Below are 17,380 nucleotides of genomic sequence, written 5' to 3' on the forward strand. Positions count from 1 at the left end.
TCTTAAGACTAGAAAAAATTTCTTGGATCAAAAATCTTTTTTTCGCCTGAAGAAAAATTTTGTTTTCAATTCATGAGGTAAAATTTTCTTGGGCCAAGAAAATTTGTTTCATTTAAGGAAAATTCGTCTGTCAGAGGGAATTTCTAGACAAAAAAAAAATTTTCTTGGCGCGAAAAATATTTTGAATTATGAATTGAAGAAAATCACTTTCTTAGGACTAAAAAAAAATTGTTGGATCAAAAATCTTTTTTTCGCCTGAAGAAAAATTTTGTTTTCAATTTATGAGGTAAAAATTTTCTTGGGCTTAGAAATTATTTTTTTCTGTGTACTTTATCCAAGAAAATTGAGGTTTTCAAATAAATTTTTTAGAATCAAGAATATTTGCTTTCAGTCGAGAATTTTTTTTTTCTGTGTGAGTTTAATTAGCATATACTTTTTGTACATTTACATATATTTCGATGTATGTATATTTATTATGCTTAATATATATGGGTATAAATATTTTATTTTTCTGCGCCTAGGGTTTGTGAAATTAAAAAATTGTTAATTAATTTAATAAGTTAATTAATTGCATTTGCGAAATCCTGTTTTTTAAATAATATGCATTTGTTTTTGTTCTCCCACTTTTGAAATAATCGATTTTAAAACTCGTTTCAAGGAATGTTTCGTAAATAAGTGATATTTAATTAATATTCATTACCATTAACTTAGAACACTACTAAGTACCGGTAATTGTAAATAATAAAAATACTATAGTAAAATTCTTTTATATAAAAATATGATGATATTTAGAACAACTAAAAACAATTCAATAATTAAAATAATAAAATTAATTAATTAACTGATCAATACGTGAAATGAGAGCTTTTAAATGTCTTAAATTAATTTTAATGCAAAATGAAATTTAATCAGTTTAATTTATAATTTATCGTTGTGGTGATAAGAGTGGGGGAGGGGAGACTTAAGAAAATACTTATTTTTCGGGAACGCGAATATGTTAAATATTTTTTTTCTGAATGATATTTGAAAGGGATAGAAAAAAAATTTTCAGCTGCCGTTCAAAAAAAAATTTTATTTTTCGCGGGCAAAATTCGAAAACACAATAGTGCGAAAAATTTGAAATATTCGGTTCAAAAGTCGATACGGTGTGAGTACATCTAGTATTTAAATTTAAAACATGTTCTAAGTGTAATAATTATATACAAATCTAGGGGGGAGGGGGTAAAATGGGGTACTAAAAGAAAAAATAATTTTTCGGAAACTCAAATACGTAAATTTTTTTTTTTTAAATATTCAAAGTGAATAGAAAAAGTTTTAGCTGCTGTTAAAAAAAAATTTCATTTTTTGCAGGCAAAATGGAGACCTCACAAAAAAGGTGAAAAAAAAAATTTTGGATTTTGAATAAATTTGAGTAAATTAAATTTTCTTGTAATTTACATGAATAAAAAATATACATCACAAAATTATTGGATGCAGAGTAAGAAAAAATTTTAATAATTTTATCATAAAACAAAAGTCACTAATATTTTTCGACTGACACTTCCGAATTTTGAAAAAAGTTAACTACCGAATTTGAATTGTTAATTTTTTATTTTCTGATCACTTTATTATTAACTTCAAAGTAAAAGATTTAAGTTTTAATTCCAAAGATATTTTTAAAAAAAGCAATTATATATTTTTTAAAGTAATAGATTCAAAAATTATTAAAAGTTAATTAAATTTCAAAATTTCAAAAATTGTAAAAATTTCTAGTTGATTATTGGAATACATCTGAAATTCGACCCTGGGAGTTCTTTTATTGTGAATTGATAATAAAAAAAATCAAATTGATTTCAAAATTTTTCGAAAACAGCAAAATAAAATTTAAATAATACTCAATTATATTTACAAAACCGATTTTAAAATTTTCAAAAAACATTTTCATAAAATTTCAGAGGTATCTCATTTTGTCTCCTTCCCTACATTAAGTTTTTGGAATCAGATAATAATTTTCCATACGTTTATAAATCGTCGATATTTTTAATTTGTAAATTTTTACAACAAAGAAAAAAACAGTTTCAATTAATAATAATGGACAAAGGAGAATAAGCAATTATGTGCATCCGACAACGCAAAGTCGACTGTAAAAAAAGTATCTAAGTGAAGGAATTCGTTTGAACGGAAATCAATCGGTTTAGATAAAACTTTTTATCCGTTTAAAGTTCGGTGATAAAATACACGGTCAGGTGTAGCAAGAACGCGTTAATAAACAGCAGCTATTCCGCTACAGACGTTTTTCTAAAATACTTTGTAAATTCTTCCAAGCTCTCTTTCTAATGCACGCAAGTTCTACCCTCGAAATTCGAGGCCTGATAGATTTTTATCTTTCCCCTCACTGTTTATTTTTTTCTGCGTTACCCTTTCCGTCGACTGGAGACCGTATTCTGGAGCGAAGGCTCCGCCCAGCAGATCGATTTTTTTTTTCGGATGATTCCCCACCAGAAACTTTATCCGCATTGTTTTTTAATTCCTTTTTCTGTGTTGCTGTCTAGCGCGAGCTCCGTCTCATTTCAATTCATCGCCATACCAGTTGTCTATCCTCCGCTATTAATTTTTTTCTCCTATAAACGACGTTTGAAAAATTACCCTCCCTAGTATTTCATCCCTCTTGCAGATTGTTTCGTGTCGAAGCAACACTCGAAAAGATGAGGACAGTAAGGGGAAACTCATTTTCTCCCTATGACATTACGTAAAATCACTCGGAGATCGACAGACAGGAGTGGGAGTCGAATAAAACGAGTTATGAAAGAAGATATTACGAGGGAAAAATTTTTAAGAAGTTCGAAATTAATAAAATTATGACTATTAGGGAAATTACGTTTTTTTTTCGGGTATTTTCTGTTTTCTTGTAGTTTTTGTTGATTTAATTTTGAAAATTCCGCCATTTTCTGAGGTAATGATAAACAGTTTTTTTTTTTTACTAGATTGTATGCCTTTTTTTTGAATTTTCGTTATTGCACTGAATAATTATGATCCTGAAGAAAGCAGACGATTAACAATTTTTGAATTTTTTTTTTGTAGCAAATTAATTTAGAAAAAAAAAAACAGAAAAATATGCACATGTAGAAAATTAAAAAAATTATATGTGCCATTTTTTTAAATATTTTTTTTTTAAGTCGATCGTTTTTTTAAAAAATCAAAAAATTAAGTGGCAGCTAATTTCAGTATCGTGAATAATTTACCATTAATATGACGATAAGGAAATCAGTCGATATAAAAATTCGAATAATCATCAATTATCAAAGAGTATGTTCTGCGATTTTTGTACATAGTAAATAGTTTATGATTGACAATAGTTTAAATAGTTTAATACCTCAATTATGTAGGGGAGAGGTAAAACGGAAAAGGGGGAGGGGAACTCCAAAATTTTATAGAAAAAGTTTGTTTTTTAAATATTCAAAAGTCACTTTTGTAAATATGATGAAGCATTATTTTGAATTTTTAACTGTTTTCGAAAAATTTTGTTTTCGTAAAAAAATAGTATGAAATCAATTTGATTTTTTTTATTATCAATTTACAATAAAAGAACTCCGGGTAAAATTACCTCAGATGTATTTCAATAATTAACTTGAAAATATTTACAATTTTTGAAATTTTGAAATTCAATTTACTTTTAATAATTTTTGAATCTATTACTTTAAAAAATATATAATTGCTTTTTTCAAAATATCTTCTTTGGAATTGAAACTTAAATCTTTTACTTTGAAGTTAATAATAAAGTGATTAGCAAATAAAAAATTACTAATTTAAAGTCGGTATTTAAACTTTTTAAAAAATCTAGTGTCAATAGAAAAATGTTAGACTTCTGTTTTATGATAAAAGCTATCAAAATTTTTTCTTACTCTGCATCCAATAATTTCGTGAAATTTAATTTTCCTTTATGTAAATGAAATAAGAAAATTTAATTTGATCATTTATTTGATTTTCAAATTTTTTTTTACCCTTCTAAGGGGTCCCCATTTTACCCGCCAAAAATAAAAATTTTTTTTTTTAACAGCAGCTGAAAATTTTTTCTATTCACTTTGAATATCTTAAAAAAAAAATTTTACGTATATGAGTTTTCGAATAATTATTTTTTTTTTTTAGTACCTCATTTTATCCCCCCCCTCTAGATTTGTATATAATTATCACACGTTGAACTGAATATTTCAAATTTTTCGAACTATTGTAAGTTTTCGAATCATCTAAAAAATTACAAACAATTCAAAAATTTTCTACTGTACACCCCCAATATATAACCATACATACATATATGTAAGCATAATTTATTAATATTTTTGTAACTCCCATTTGTTATTTTTTGTTATTCTTTTATTCTCATACAGAAAAATGCTCAGTTGAATCACGCAGTGAATTCCTTTCTCTGACTCGTTTTCTATGTGCATTTGCATTAAAAGCGCCGAGGCATGAGTAACCGTGTATAAATTAATATTTAATTTAGCTCTTATTGCATCCAAAGGCAACCCAAACAATTATATACATATATATAGTATATATTGTTGTATGATAAAACTCATTCTCATTTATTTTTAGAAAAATTGTAAAAGATCGTTGTCATGTGCAACTAATGTCACGACTTGGAGATAACATATCAAAGGAAGACAGCAGTGGACGTCTTTTCCGATAATATATTTTTCCAATTATATAACTTAAGGACAAGTGATAATTAAAATAGTTTCAGAACGGAAGTTGTCATCCGTGACAAGTAAACGATAAGCAATGAGTACATGTCAGTTGCATAAAATTGTACCGTAGGTTGATCATAAACTCGTCATTAAAGTATATACACATATATAATATATATATATATATATATATGATGGCAACTCAGTACAAAAATTTTAACGATTATTATTATTATTTATACAATGATAATTAAAACCAAGATAAATTGTATGAATATAATCTAATGGTCAAATTACTGGCAATCAAACTGTAGAAAATTAAAAATTTTTTTGGTGTTAGATATTTTGAAGACTGATTATTTGAAATTTATTCTATTTCATTGCATTAAAATTAAACTCAAGAGCCTCTACTGTAAAAAATTTTGAGTCCACAGTGTGGTGTAAATGATTTGGTGTTAAAATTTCCAACACTGTCGGTGTGAGTTACACAACGGACGGTGATAAATTTTGAACTATGTGAAGTAAAACTTTTACACCACTGATAATGTAAATGTATGAGTCATTTATTCGAAACTTTCGATTATTTAAACACTACATTATAGAAAATTTTGGTGTGAAAATGGTTCCCGAGGACTCTACACCGTCTGCTTGGTGTGAAATATCAAGCGGTATACATTAAACATGTTAGGTATTTTTCACACCATTTGGTGTTATTGGCTCAAATACACGGTAAAAAAATTGATTCCGCATTGTGGTGTAAATAATTTGGTGTTAAAAATTCCAACACTATCGGCGTAAAGGTGTAAAGTAGATTTTTCACACCACCAGTGGTGTAAATGTATGAATTATTTATTGAAAACTTTTGTTTACTTCAACATTACACCAAAAAAATTTTGGTGTGAAAACGGTCTCCGAGAACCATTTGGTGTGAATTTTTTTTTGGTGTGAAATATCAAGCGGTGTACTTGTAACACGGTATGAATGTTTTCGTTCACACCGTTCGGTGTTATTATGACTGTAGATTATTTTGAAATAAACATTAAATTTCTAAAGTCGAAATGATCGAGAGTTTTAAATAAATAACTTTTACATTCACACCATTAATGGTGTGAGCGTTTTAATTTAAACGGCCCAAATTTAACACTGAGTCGTGTAACTTTTACACCGACAGTATTGAAAACTTTAACACCAAATTATTTACACCACTCTGCGGAATCAAATCGTTTACCGTGTATTCGAGCTAATAACACCAAATGGTGTGAAAAAAAATATACCATGTTAAATGTACACCGCTTGATATTTCACACCGAGCAGGCTAGTTTTAAATAAACGACTCATACATTTACACCATTGGTGGTGAGAACGTTAATTCACACAGTCCAAAATTTAACACCGTGCGTTGTGTAACTTTTACACCGGTAGTGTCGAAAATTTTACACCGGTAGTGTCGAAAATTTTAACACCAATTCATTTACACCATTTATCATGCGATATCTATGTTGCCATGCAGTCAGCATATAATTTATACTTTTTGTAAGCTAAATAATTTTCACTTAATACAACAAAACTTCTGTTGAATATCATAAATATATGACGCATTACAAAAAAATGTATTTTATTTGATTAAAATAGAGGGCATGCATGTGCTTTAATTCAGGATATAATTAAAATCTCTTAATGAAAACATAATTATAATTTTTCGTTACTTTGATGTCCATAAACGTATTAAATTCTTTCTCTGTGACATTGTGTTGTTTTAATGGTATAATGCAAATAATGGGTCAATATCCGTACATTGGAAAAATTTCTAACGCTTTTAAAAATTATACACTTTGTTTACACAATACGATGGCCGTTTTTTAAATTTGTGTTAAACAATTGAAATGCTTCACTCTACAGAAAGCGATCAGTTTCAATCCTAATTTAGATCATTCTTTAATTATTGTCTCTATATGGTATCTACGCACACCAAAAAATTTTCAGAGTGAACTCGGATTGAACATGGAGTAGTTGATGTTTTATTTATTCACTCGAAGTGAATTTGAGTCCGAGGGAAGTTTTAAAAAAACGCAGAGTGAAATCTAAGTAGAAACTCGCGGAGCAGATTACTAATTACTCGTTCTTCGATGAAAACACGGTAGTCTCTCGCCACTCACACATATAGAAGTGTTCTAACGTGTACTTGACGCGAGACACTACCGTGTCTCCTAATACAAAGCAAGGTTAGGCCTTTTGTCTTTTAACATTTCTATCGAGAACGGATATAATTACGAGCTCCCTCTACATAAATTCGCGCGAAATAATTTTCAAAAATTCTAAGCCGCTGAAAATGAAAACTTTCACACTTATAAAGTTAAAGAAATAGATTTTTCATTTTCCATCATTAATATAATTTCCCTGAGCCCCAAACTGTCACATGACTTACGGCAACCATACCACGAAATAAAATTTTATTTTTTAGAGTATGCAGATTGAAATAGAATCCGCGTCTCCGAAATCACTCCGCTCAAAAAAATCCCTATTCACCCCTTACGTATTTTTTGTCAAACTCCTGAGTTCAATGACGTAGAGAATTCGGATTCTCATGAAATCCGTATTCACTCCCGACATTTTGTAGTGCATACGTGATGTCAAAAGTAAAAAAGCATACAAAAAGAACTCATATATTACTTCTATATCCCTAATTTACGGAAGTACGCTTCTTAAAACTAAGCAAACTAAATTGAATATTCATTCGCAGACATGGATTTTTATATTGCGCTTTTTTCTACGCAATTTTTTAAGTTGATCCTTATCAAGGGAAGGTATTTATTTATTGATAATACGATAACTGAATAATTTAGTATCAGTGATTAAATGAAACGTTCATTCTTGACCATTTTAGCAATTGAAATAATGAAACTTATTGTTTACTGTAATGTATATAAAATAGTGCTTGATTTTTTTATTCCTCCCGTCCATAAAGGGATATATTTAAGGTCTCTGTACTCAGTTTTAGCTGAACCTCTTCGGATAATTTCGGTGAGGAAGGAAGGGGAGAGGGTGAATTTTCAGTAGGGTGGCGCCCAACGTCAGAGAGAAAGAGCGAGACAGGTTGAAATAGAAGTATATGAGAGGGTGGAGGTGTGATGAGAGGATGAAGGGGCTGAAGGGAGCAAAGTCGAGGTTTCTACCCCACCCTGGTACGACGTACGCGCCAATCCGAACTCTCACGTACTTTTTTACCCCCTTTCGTTCGTTCGTTTGTACACTCGCTAGTGCTCACTGACGTATTTTTCCCCTCTGAGGACGCCGGGGTGGTCCACCCTCGGTAACGGCTCTAGGGGGTTTGTCAAGGGGGCTCAGGAGAGAGCAGCTCATGGACCCAAGCGAGAAAGAAAACCCGATGTGCGCAGTACGCAACTTTTAGGCAGACCATGGCGTCGAATACGGAGAGATCAATTTCGGAGTAACATCCCTGAGACTTCAAGAGTCCTTAAAAATCGATATGTACACTCTCTACGCTTAGCATTCGCTTCCAGACACGGCTGATTTTTTTCCCTTTAATTTTATCGAAATTATGTCGAAACTTAAATTCCAATTAATGTTTAATTAATTCATGGCATCTTTCCCACGAATTCGATACTAAAGGACACGTTTAGAAAACTAATGAGTCACAACAACTTTTTGTGGTCGATGAAAACATCGCATGGAAAAAAGTCTAATACAAATATTTAGATTTCAAATATTAATTGAATTCATTTCGGCAGCAAACCTCCCCAGAAGAAAGTAATGCTGCGATACCGGAAGTACAGCTTACCCATGTTAGAATCGAGTTATGTTGAACGCAAGTGGAAATCAATGATCGCAGAACGCGGTTACGGGGCTGCGTTGTTCTCCTTTGACGCCTAACTCACCCCCTTTCATTCATCTCTCCCTAGAATGCCGGTTATCGGATTCTGCCACTTTCAATACCCGTCATATATTGAATCTTCATCGGTGTATCAGAACAGGATAATCGGCTATTTTTTCAAAACTGCTTTTGCTTCGCTGCTGTTCGGCTGATTATCAAAACGTAGGGACATTTTTAACCCCGCAATGAAAATTTATAATTTTCAAAAAAATGAAGCTATTGGTTTCGGTCCGATTTCTGTGTCGAGTTTTCATTAGACCTCGAGGTTTCGAGGTCCTAGAAAACTATTCTGACTATTTCCGGACGTCTGGCCGTGTGTGTGTTTATGTAACCTAATTTTTGTCATACGATAACTTTGGAACTAATCAACCGATTTGGACGTTCTTGGCGGCAATCGGAAGGGCTCATCAAGACTTAGACCTGGATAGATTTTGAAGTCGATCGGTCGAGTAGCTTGCGAGTTATAGGGGAGGGTGGGGCAGAGCGGCCCCCCTGAAATTTTGATAAAAAAAAAAAATTTTTTTTTTTCGACTAATTACTATAAATCCGATATGTTTGCGCATTTTTACCCCTACGCATGACATTTGGGGCAAAATGGACAAGCCCTAAATTTTGAAAAAGTGATTTTTTCATATTTTTATCGTCGAATTAAAAAAAAATTTGTATAATTCCACATTTCTAGCCCTACGCATAACACCTGGGGCAAAATGGACCAGCCGAAACTTCCGAAAAAATTATTTTTTCATATTTTTCGGCCGTTTCTCTATGTAAGAGGCAAATTTGGTCACTAAAAATTTATAAAAATTAAAATTTTTTTTTTAGTTGATAAATTTTTGAAATAAAGTAAAATTATAGAATTGATGTTTTTTTTTATTAAATAACAATTAGTAATTAAGGTAATCGAGAGTGAACGATTTTTTACGCTTTAAAAAATTTTTTTCGAGTAATATAAAACCAAAAATAGTTGTCAAGAGAAAGAAATACATTCTTAATGATGAAAACAATTTAAAAAAAAAAAACGAAAAAAAAAATTTTTTTTATCACTTTTTGAAGGGGGGCCGCTCTGCCCCACAAAAAAAAAATTTTTTTTTTCAGTATTTTGGCAAAATGTCCATAAATTTGTTCGAAATAGGACAAAAGTAAAGTGATCTTATGGTTGAAAGCCACAAAAAATAATAATTGGGTTAGGGGGGCCGCTCTGCCCCACCCTCCCCTACAACAAATTAAAATTGAAAATTTTTTTTTTTTAGGTTTTTTTCATCTAACTCATAAACTACTGGCTCGATTTGCCTCAAACTGTATCCAGTTCCAAGTCTTGATGAGCCCCTTCGATTGCCGCCAAAAACGTCCAAATCGGTTGATTCGTTCCAAAGATATCGTTCGACAAAAATTAATTTTACTTCGAAGAGCTCAAAAGTTTACTAATAACATTAACGAGCTTTCTGAGCTCGAAAACAGCGGGAAGTTTTGGGGTTGGCTCACAGAGTGATATTTTTTTCTGGCTTTTCTATCATCATAATTTCTGTTTTTCACTAAAAAATTTTAAACACTTTTTTAGTCTGCATGTATCAGGCACTTCGACCGGCAGGTTCTCCACTCTATTCCACCCGGTTCTACGTCTCGCCCCCTTGACGTTAGCTCTCTTCTGGCGACGACCCCACATTTCGTCTCGTTCCCCTCACCAGCATCCTCACCCATCGGTTCTCTTCTGCGTCCTCCAGCCCCACCTCTGCCTCCGGCACCTCACCCTTTTCATTCTATCGTGGTACTCGGCATGCTTTCGCGAAAATCCTCGCGATAAATTATGCCGGGCGAAGGGGGGAAATAAATGACCGAGCCTCCCTGCCCCTGGGTTTTCTCACGAGCCCTGAGCCACACCGAACATCAACCCCTATGTATGCAAGCTCACTGTGTGCTCCCGTTGCTGGTTACCTCCGTTGCCACCCTCATTTTCTCTCTTTCTTTTCCTCTCTGTCCCTGGTACTTGTACTTCCTCTCATGCCCCTTGTCCCCCAGGGCTGACCAACGATGCGGCGTTGCCGTACTGAGCGTACTGAGGACCGAGGAAAGCCGGCTTTAAAATTATAATGGTACGCGTAATTTTGATAACCGTCGTCCGGGAACCCCCTTTTGATATTTCACTCCTGCCTTCGGCGACTACCAACGACATCAAATTTTTCTCTTTCTCTACTCTACTGTTATAACCATCCTACTTTTTAGCGGACTCTTTACTTCTCTCTGGCTCTCTAGTACCTCCACGGTTGCATGTTCCGTGCAACGGGGTGACCTTTCCGGCGGGTGCAGTAGTCACGCTCGCTAAAATTACGTGACTTTGGTATGCCCATTTTGAAACTCTTTCCTCTTTCACATCAAGTAGTTTTCTATTCAGTGACATTTTGAAATGAAACATTATTTTGAAAAAAAGAAAAGATTATAATACTACGGCAGTTTCGCATACAGAAAATTCACAATGTGCCAGATATTATGCCATGACATGAAAGGATATATTGAAATTATACTAAAATGCCATTTTCACATAATACCTAAAGTCGGTAATTTCGTTCCAGTGGGTATAAAAAGATTATGTTATAATTTATTATTCAGATAAATTATTTTTAATGCTGCTTTAAATTATTTCGTTTTCGACAAATATACAGTTTTTATGAAATTTTTTTTTTTTTGATTTAAGACGCAAATTTATGACTCATCAGTATTGAGCGCAATATTTACTGCATGGAGAGAAAATCATGATAACCGTTCCTACGTTTATGAAATATCAACTCATAACTCAGATCGCAAAATGACTTGACGAGTTCCGAATGAGTTCCTATTTATGATTTGGACGTCTTATCAACATCTTAAAGAAGTCTTTAAGAAGTTCTCAAGATGTTGAATGAGCCACCTAGCGAACTCAGTAAGACGTCTTTAAAAAGAAATCTTTTTTCTGACTTCGCAAATAAGACTTCAGTACGAATTTACTATGACCTTAAGGAGCTCCTAATTTTGACTTCATAAAGAACTGACGTCTTTTTATGGAGTCTTCAAGAACTCTTAATGAAGAGTTCTTAAAAATTACACCTTCAAGAAGTCATCATAAGACTTCTTGAGGATGCCTTCAAAAAGTCGTACAGCAGTCATTTGGACTTAAATGCTGTCTGGGAACGTTAAGGTAATAATTACATGGAATTATGGGATTCACGCCCATAATTTCTGGGAAAAGTTTCCATAACTATGGGAAAAATTCCTAAAGTTATAGTTAAAGTTCCTAGATCGTATGGTAATAATTTCATACTTATGGGAATAGTGACCATAATCACAGTGAAATAGATCCTGTATTCAAATTGTTATGGTTGATAGGTGGGTAAGAAAATGAACCATATACATCATGGTAACCGTTTTTATAATATTATGGTGGTTATTCCTATTCTAAGATGATAATCGTCCCTATACTATTATGGTAAACGTTACCATATATTGTAGTGATGATTTTCATAATGCACAGAAATAATATGAAGGTTATTACTACCATAATAAATGATAATAATTACTATTATTTATGGTAATAATTACTAAAAAATTCTGGTAATAGTTACCATAGTACGTCGAAACTTCTTACATAATAGGAATCATTACCATAATTCGTCTTTGGCAAGACCTACCACTGGAAATTATCCAATCCAGTAGTATTGAGGTGTTTAGAAATAGAATACATGATTATTTATTAAATCTAGATATCAAGTAAATTTCATTTGAGCAAACTTGTAAAAGTGCTTTCCTGTAGTTGGTTTAAGTTAAATCTAAGTTAGTCTAAGTTAATCTAAATCTAAATCTTAAGTTAGTTCTAGAATTAAGAATTTATGTAACGTAGTAGAATTAAGAATGTAACTTAATGTTAAGTTGAAACTTTATGCAAAACCTGTAAAACTTATAGAAAACTTATATAAACTGTATCGTGAAATTGCCATATGGCCTGTGCCTTGGCATGATTAATAGAGAATAACAATAATAATAATAATGAGTGGTAATGGTTACTATAATATTATAGTAATCATTACCATGATAGTATTAAAACGATTCCCATATTGTATAGAGAAATGAAAACTATATAGATGGTAACGGTCACCGTAATTTATATCGCTGCCGTTCCTATAATCGATATTTCAAAAAAACCGGTTACCATGTGGTGGGAATCATTCCCATATATTTAAATTATTGTCAAATTATCATAAATTCATCTCCGTGTATCAATATCTTATATTCTGAGTCATATACGAGAATTCTTAAGACATGTTGGAAAAACGTTGTAATCAAGCGATCATACGCAATTAAGAAAATGACAATTATGAAAATTCACTTTTTATTAATTTCATCTGCTGATATAATGAACATCTTATTTTCTTTATTTTTATTTCCTTGCTTTTAATTTTTTTCATTAACCCCGTGTCAAATTTGTTATGGATGAACCTATGATCGATTTATACGCTGAAACTCATGGAGATGGCTCCGATTACATACGAGAATATTTTAATGAATTTAGCGGTTATAATTATTATTTACCCTCGATATATTGACTGGATTTCATAAAAATGAATACAATAAATTTAGACACCAGAAAAAAGGCTATTCGGCATCCAAAGTGGAAGTAGATTTCTAATTATTTATTTACTTGTTTTCAAATTTTAAGAGAATATTGAATTGAAAAGATATTTTTTCTATCTTTCGAGGTGAAAAACTTTCAAAGACAAAATAAATGATACCTCTTGAATTGAGATGTTAAGATTTAGAAAGTGTTACACGGCAATAAACTTAATTAAGCAGCCCCACAAATTTCGGGAAAATTAGGAGAGCAAATGCAGCAGCTAAATTTCAATAAATAAATCGGTTATTTTCATTCAAGAAAAGTATATTATAAAAGTATACAAGTGAAAATTAAAGCTCGTTTGATGAGCTACAACATACAATAGAGATTCGACTATTATGTATAACTCGAAAGTCATTAAACGCTAAAGCGAAAGAACTTGTATTTTTTAAAAAATTTTGAAACTCATCAAAATATTAGAAATAATTATCAAAAAAACAAGTAGTATAGCAGAAATTCGGGCTAATTGAATGAACTATAAGATGTAAGCACCCGAAATAGATTATCTTTTTAGGTTCAGAAGTTATTTCACGATAAATCAACAAAAGTAAATTTTTTCGAAAAATCAAAAAATTTCAAACGACCATAACTTGCAAACTTTTTGGCCGATTTAGCTCATCTTCGATCTGAACCGAGCTCTTTAACTGAAAAGTAACTGCACGAAGTTTCATTAAGATCGGCGTAGAATTGTGGTCGCTATCGTGGGAAAACGGCGCGTTATATCGTATATATAAATTTTTGAACCAATGGTATTTTTGGAACCTACTCGACCAGCTGAGACAGAAAATAGTGAAATTTTTGGAAAATCGCGTCATGAAAACAAATGCAGTGATTAGATTTCTATGACATTTACTAATTATCTTAAATTTGAATTAACAGATTTTTATAAAAATTCAAACGGAAAATTATTTATCATTTTCAGATACCGTAGGTCGTCTGGAGCTACAAAAATAATACTACTGTATTATTACTCACTACAGAAGAGTCTTTCGAGGTAAAGTTATTCCAGCTTTTGCATCGCATTGGTTTCTAAACTGGAGTACAATGGCCTGATTTGTTTCATACAAAAAAGTATGTACTAAAAAACTAATTCATCGAAATCAGACTTATTTATTTTTATTTATTTTTCATTTGTAGATATGCAATCTTTCAAGTACTGTCAGCGCAAATGATCCCTTAACAAACGGAGATTAAAAGGAACTAAAGAGATTGTAATTATTATTTTTTGATCGCAAAATACAGACGTGACGCTGGGAGTTGTCGGCTCAACATTTTTGTGGTGAGATGAAAAGAAGAAAAATGAAAGTTCTGGGCATGGATATTAAAAAAATTTTATATTGCCACTAGTATCTTTATATTTTTTTCCCCACGAGCAAATGATATCTCATCGAAAAGTCCCTCGGCACAGAGTCCAAATTACAGTGGAATATGAATGCGAATATTCATCCAGACTGGCGTGTCGTTTATGCTGTACATTGAATATTTATTGCTGGATAACTTTAGCTCTCCATACAGACTACATATATATGAATATATGTGTACGCTTTTTTTAAGAGTCAATTAGAATTGTTTTTTTTTCTATTGATTGAAATCATAATTAAAATATATAATTTTGATTACAAGGAATAATAAAAATGAGATCTCTCTGGAGTTTTAGCTCTAGAGATATCGTGGAAAAATATTTTGAGTCCCATTTTGGTCGACTACTCGTCATAAGTCTATTTTATTTGAACAATTTCAAAGTTCCTGTAACGGGGGGGTCTGTTACGAAATTTCTTAGAGTCGTTAAGGGGGTAGGGGATGTTTGGAATTAGATGGAGAGTAAATCTTTATGTGTATGTAAAATACAGCTGACTACCTGTCATATGTCTGCCCGTTATAAGCTTCTCCAAGTAAACGACTCTAAGAAATTTCGTAACAGACCCCCCCGTTACGAGCCTCCGTTAAAATTGTCGAACTATAAGTCACTTTGTCATAAGTCTAGAGGCTTGTAACGGGGGGGGGGGTCTGTTACGAAAAACCTTAGAGTCGTTAAGGGGAGGGGGACTGTTTGGAGTTAGATGCAGATCAAATACACTTCATGTGTATGTAAAATACAGCCGACTATCTGTCATATGTCTGCCCGTTATAAGCTTTCCTTAGTTAACGACTCTAAGAAATTTCGTAACAGACCCCCCCGTTGGAAGCCTCCGTTAAAATTGTCGAATTATAAGTCACTTTGTCATAAGTCTAGAGGCTTGTAACGGGGGGGGGGTCTGTTACGAAAAACCTTAGAGTTGGTAAGGGGGAGGGCCTGTTTGCAGTTAGATGCAGATGAAATCTTCGTGTGTATGTAAAATACAGCCGAATAACTGTCATATGTCTGCCCGTTATAAGCTTCCCCTAGTTAACGACTCTAAGAAGTTTCGTAACAGACCCCCCCGTTACGAGCCTCGGTTAAAATTATAAACTAATAATAGGGAAAATTAGAAAAGTTATTGATGAAAATTTACTATTTATCGAGGAAGGAAAATAATTCGCTATTAAGTAAAATATAATTCATATGTGGAATTTATAAATAAATAATATTTCATTGTATTGAAAGATACACACGAGTGACTTGCGCTATTTAACGTCCTTTTCCTGATTGTGTGTTTTTAAAAAATATTTTTAAGGTTTTTGTTCCCTATTTTACTCACTCTTCCACTGGCCTTCTGTCTGAGCTTTTTTCTCATACTTTTTTCCTGCTTCCTCCCTATTTTCTCTCTCACCCTCTCGACCCCAGCGTTAGAGGTTTTGCTAGAACGATAGAGACAGAGGGATAATAAAAGAGAATGGTAGACTTACGCGCACGGCGCGAACCCTCTATCCAACCCCGCCAGGATTGACGCTTTTTCATCAAAGCGTGAAAACACTGGCAGGTCCGTAGCAACAACGTGACATTCCCGGTTATACTTTAATGTTATGCTACTTTTTTACAGCTACTTTATTTATGCGATCCTCTACATATAAGCAAAATATTTATAAATTTTTATACTAATCTATTTTTTTGCATCATGTTTTATTCACCTGTCACACAGTTTTTACTCTAAAGATATAAATGCACTCATATTTTTCGCTATATCATTGACTTCACATATTTGTTGTAAAAATATTATTTATTCATACTTTCAATAATTTTCATAATTTTTTTGGAATGTTTTTTCCTATTCTATTTCAAAACCTACACCAGTTTCTGAACGTAAATATCAAAATAATAGAGGCTGGCTTGTTATTAATTATGTAGAAAAATAGACAATAATGATAACCGTTCCTAGTACGTTTATGGAATATCAGCTCATAAGGTTATGGTAATAATTACTTGGAATAATGGGACACACGCCCATAATTTCTGATGGGTTCTAATAACTATGGAAATAATTCCTGTAATGATGGTAATAATTTCTATATCGTATAGTAACCGAACTATGGTAATAATTACCATACTTATGGATGACATTTTCTATAATATACTACTATGGTAATCATTCCCATACTACTATGGTAAATGTTACTATATATTATGGTATTGATTTCTAAAGTATGAAGAATTTCTGAATGTTATGGTAACAATTACATGGTAATTATTACGGTGATATTATGGTAATAATTACCACGGTAACACGGTAGTTATTACCATAATCTCAGGCTAGTTATTACCTAAACATTCTGATAATTATTATCGCAATAAATGGTAAATTTTACCATAGTATATGGTAACGATTACTATGATAGTGTGGTAACCATTACTATGACATTATAATAATGATTCTTATAGAATGAAGAATTTCTTGATGTTATAGTTATCGTTACCATAATTTTATGGTAACTATTACAGGGTAATTATTGCCATGAAATTAGAGTAGTCATTACCATAATATTATGGTAATCATTACTGTAAAATCATAGTAATTATTACTAAAAAATGATAAAAACTAGTACTGTAAGGTATGGTAACGACTACTATGATAGTATAGTAATTACTACCATAATATCATGGTAATTATTACCGTAATATCATAATAACAATTACTATAATACATGATAACATTTACCATGATGCATAGTAACGATTACTATGATAGTATGGTAATCATTACTATAATATCATGATATCGATTCCCATAATATGAGAAATTTTGAAATATTATAGTAAATTTATCGTTT

At 31.9% G+C, this 17,380-nt stretch overlaps 1 long non-coding RNA gene across 1 annotated transcript in view; it reads left to right on the forward strand.

Annotated features, from left to right (window-relative positions):
* Positions 1–15,737, forward strand: part of LOC130675790 (uncharacterized) — a 28,087-nt gene extending 12,350 nt beyond the window's left edge. Inside the window, exons 2-3 of the long non-coding RNA XR_008991336.1 lie at positions 14,118–14,266; positions 14,333–15,737. This is a non-coding gene — a long non-coding RNA (uncharacterized LOC130675790). The remainder of the gene's footprint in view (positions 1–14,117; positions 14,267–14,332) is intronic.
* The last annotated feature ends 1,643 nt before the right edge of the window (positions 15,738–17,380 follow it).

This window comes from Microplitis mediator, chromosome 10 (genome assembly GCF_029852145.1).
Source record: "Microplitis mediator isolate UGA2020A chromosome 10, iyMicMedi2.1, whole genome shotgun sequence".
Lineage (NCBI taxonomy): Eukaryota > Metazoa > Arthropoda > Insecta > Hymenoptera > Braconidae > Microplitis > Microplitis mediator.